This window comes from Dendroctonus ponderosae, unplaced genomic scaffold (assembly GCF_020466585.1).
Source record: "Dendroctonus ponderosae isolate FM_Combo_2020 unplaced genomic scaffold, Dpon_F_20191213v2 Dpon_F_20191213_6, whole genome shotgun sequence".
Taxonomy (NCBI): Eukaryota; Metazoa; Arthropoda; class Insecta; order Coleoptera; family Curculionidae; genus Dendroctonus; species Dendroctonus ponderosae.
In genome coordinates this window covers 14,771,271-14,774,975 of record NW_026018814.1, presented here as the reverse complement: position 1 = coordinate 14,774,975, position 3,705 = coordinate 14,771,271, and positions in this window count along the sequence as shown.

Sequence of the window (3,705 nt, the reverse complement as noted above, 5' to 3'; positions counted from 1 at the left end):
TCGTCCAGACACCTGTTGTAAAGTCGCGCCAGTTTGTCGTCCGTTGCGTTCAGTATGTGTCCCGCCGCCTCGTTGGGTATTTTGTCTGTTCCGGTCGCTTTGTGTTTTTGTAGTCCATTCACAATGTTGTGTATTTCTGTCATCGTTATTGTTGGTTCGGTGTCCTGTTGTATTCGTGTTTCGTCGTTCTTATTTCCCGCATATCCTCACTGTCGTCCTCTGGTGCGTCCTGTGGGAAATATTTCCGCACAAGGTATTCTTGTTTGTCCTCCTCTGTCTCGGTGTATGTTCCGTCGTCCTTCCGTATCGTTTTGTTTATGTCTGTATGTTTTTTCACCGCCAGTATGTTCCAGGCTTTGTGCCAGGTGGCGTCCTTCAGTGTGTCCGTGATGTCTTGGTCGTAAGTCCGCTGTCTCGTTTGGTTGATGAGCTTTTTGTACTCCCGTCGGTGTTCTCTGTATTGTCGTTTCCTTGCGTCGCTTTCGTCGTCGTCTGTTGTTGCTTGAAAGTTCCCTTCGTTCCCTGTTGAGTTGTTTTCTCTGCCTGTCCAGTGTCTCGTTCCACCATCCTGTCTCGTCCCCTTCTCATAACGTCTTTGTCCTAATGTGTCGACGACACTCTTGACTGCAGATCTTGTCAAAGCTGTCCGCTTTGTCGTCGACACTCCGGTCCCAGTCTAGGTGGTCGGTTTGTAGTTTTATTTGGTCCTCGTAGCGTGTCCAGTTTGTATTGATAAAGTCATACGTGGTCCTTTTGCGTTTGGTTGTCGTGTGTTCAATGTCTATTTCATATGTTATGTATTTGTGGGCCGAGAGCGTCTCGTCTGCGTTGACCGTCCAGTTTTTAGTGCGTAAGTTTTTTGCTAGTGTCATGTCTACGTAGCGGTTCCCCATCGGTCCTTGAAATGTAGGTTGTTCGTATTTTTTGTTTTCTAATGTGTAGCCGTTGTCTATAGTCCAGTTGATCAGGTCCTCTCCGCGTTTGTCGTTAACATTGCCGCCCCATATGTCACTGTGTGCATTGATGTCTCCGCATAGTAGGTGTTGTCTAATTTGTGTTGTGTGTTCGCGCTGTCTTCTGTCGTATTCCTCTAATCTCGTGTTTTTATTTCCCCCTGGTTCGTCGTATATGGATGTTATGTACGTGTTGCCCTCTTTGTTGTTTATTCGTATTGTCGTTGTGTTGTCGTTCGTAAGTTCCGTTATTATCGTGTAGTCTATGTTGTCCTTTATCCATATTTCCGTCTTTGAGTTCCGTCCGTTGTTAATTTTTTTTGTTTTGTTGGTCGGTCTGTATGTTGTATAGGGTTCTTGCAGCATGACGATGTCTATGTCGTGGTCGGTTTTATATTTGTCTAATAGTGCTGTCGCTGCCTTCCCTCTGTCTACGTTAATCTGTAGTATTTTCATGTCTGTCTGTCACGGTTACTTCCGTAGTTTACGTTCGTTTGTTGGTATTATCTTGCCTTTCTTAGGTACACGGGGCACATGTTGTTATGGGTACAATGTCCGGGTATCTACCTTTCGGTATACCCCCTTTGTTCATTTGTGTTATGCACACCCACTATCTGCGAAACGACCACCAATGGAACTCCTTTCTCCGTTCCTTGAACCTCCTCCCTCCAAATTAGGGGAAAAAGACCTTATCCTATTCGAAAACTGTACATTGTCCCTACGCTAACCCTTATTTCTATCTATGATCTACTTAACCTAGTTCCTCTTTCCGCATCACTAGGTCGGCCCATTCGTTAAGTTTACGTATGTCCTCGTCGTTGTTCCCGTCCTGGTGTCTTAGTGTTAAGTTGTAGTTGCCGTACTTAGTCCTTATATGTTGTCTTGCTTGCTGTCTGTCGGTCTCTGTACAGTTATGCTTAATGTGGTCAATTGTTTCGTCTTCCGGTCCACATGTACACGTCGCGCTGTCTGTCAGTTTGAATCTGTGTAAGTAGTGTTTTATGTTTCCATGTCCTGTCGCGAATTGTGTTCCCTTAAATGTTGTTCTAATTGTATCTCGGCCCACCGTCCTGCAAATGTCGTAGAGTTGTCGTCCTTTGTCACTTTAGTCCCAATAGTCCTGCTATCTGCCCATTGTCATGTTTAGTCTCGTCTTGGCCCATTCTTTGTTTGTCTTAGTGTTATATTTGGTTGTGTCTTCTGTCACGTCCGTAAGTTCAGTTCAGTTTGTTGTCGTCTTTCCTCTGTTGATGTTCTGTGCTGTTTCTTGTCTATCCGTTAGTATCGTAATGTTGGTGTATTGTCTCGTATTGGCTATTAAAATGGCTTTAATTGCCGCGTACGTCTCTGCGTTGTGTGTTTTGGTCTCGTCCGTTATTCGTACTTTGTGGTCGTCAACGTCTTCAATGGGTATTCCTACTGCTGTCCGTCCGTTCGTCTTCACGGTGGCGTCTGTGTGTATTATTCTTGTTGTCTTTTGTTGGTGTGATGGTGTGTCTGTGCGTTGTAGGTGTCCCATGTTCGGGTGTGGTCTGTCTTTGTGTTTTATTTTGTGTCCCTGTCCAATGTCTCGTCTGGTCTTGTATATGTCGTGTCTTGGCATAGCTTCGATCCACCAGGGTGGTGTACCAGCCAGCACTTGTAGTGCGGCTGTTGGTGTGGTGTTGTAAGATTTGAAAGCTATGCGCAAGCCCGTCCTCATTGTAACGTCAAGTTGTTGTCGTTGTTTTGTCTCGTCTGCCCTGTGTCCCCATACCTCGGAACCGTACAGCACTGCCGGTCTTATTGCTCTCTGCACTATTCGTACCAGAGTCGTCTGGTTTGTCCCCCATAGTCGCTTTATCTTGTGTCCGAGTTTTAGTGCTGTCTCCTCTACTTTGTGTCTCGTCTTGTGTATGTGTCTGGCAAAGTTTAGTTGTCCGGCGATTGTGATTCCGAGGTATTTAATGTTGTCGTTTTGTTCTATTTTGTCATTGTCTGTTTTCAATGTCGGCGGCCGGATCTTCTTGGTGCCGATGAACATAGCCTCCGTCTTTTTTGTATTGTATTTCGTCCCTGTCTGTCTTGCCCATTTCCTGCACCCATCCCATACGTATGTCCATTTGTTTTCAATCCTTTTCGCGGATTCCCCCGTGATAATAATCACTTGGTCATCCGCGAATGCCTGAATGTATGTCAGTTCGTCCACATATTGTATGTCTACGTCCCTTAAAGTCGCTTGTTCCTCCTTCCATCTCTGCGTTGTTTGGTCCATAGTTCGGAACCACCCTTCCATCACCAGCAGCCAGAGTGTTGGGCCTATGCTGGATCCTTGTGGGCAGCCCTTCGTCATGTTGTAAGTTGCGTCCTTGGTCTGTATCCGTCTGTCTGTCAGGAAGTTGTCTATTAGTCCCTTAAGTTTGTTCGTAATGTTCGTCCTTGCCAACTCTCCCATAATATATGGCTTCCACGCCGAGTTGAAAGCGTTGGCAAGGTCCAGCGTGACTATTTGTTGGTGTAGTCTCTTGTTCTTGTTTGTCTGTATTTTGTCTACCAGTTGTCCTACTGCGTCGATCGTACTTCTCCCTTCCCTGAAACCGTACTGTCGTTTGCCTAAGTTGTCCTCCGTCTCGAGTAAGTATTGTAGCCGTCTGTTTATGAGTATGTCCAGTATTTTCCCAAGTGTTGGCTGGATGGAAATGGGCCGTGGATTGCCGTCTTTCTTGGGGATCCAGACGAGACGGCATCGCTTCCAGCAAGCTGGAAACGTGCG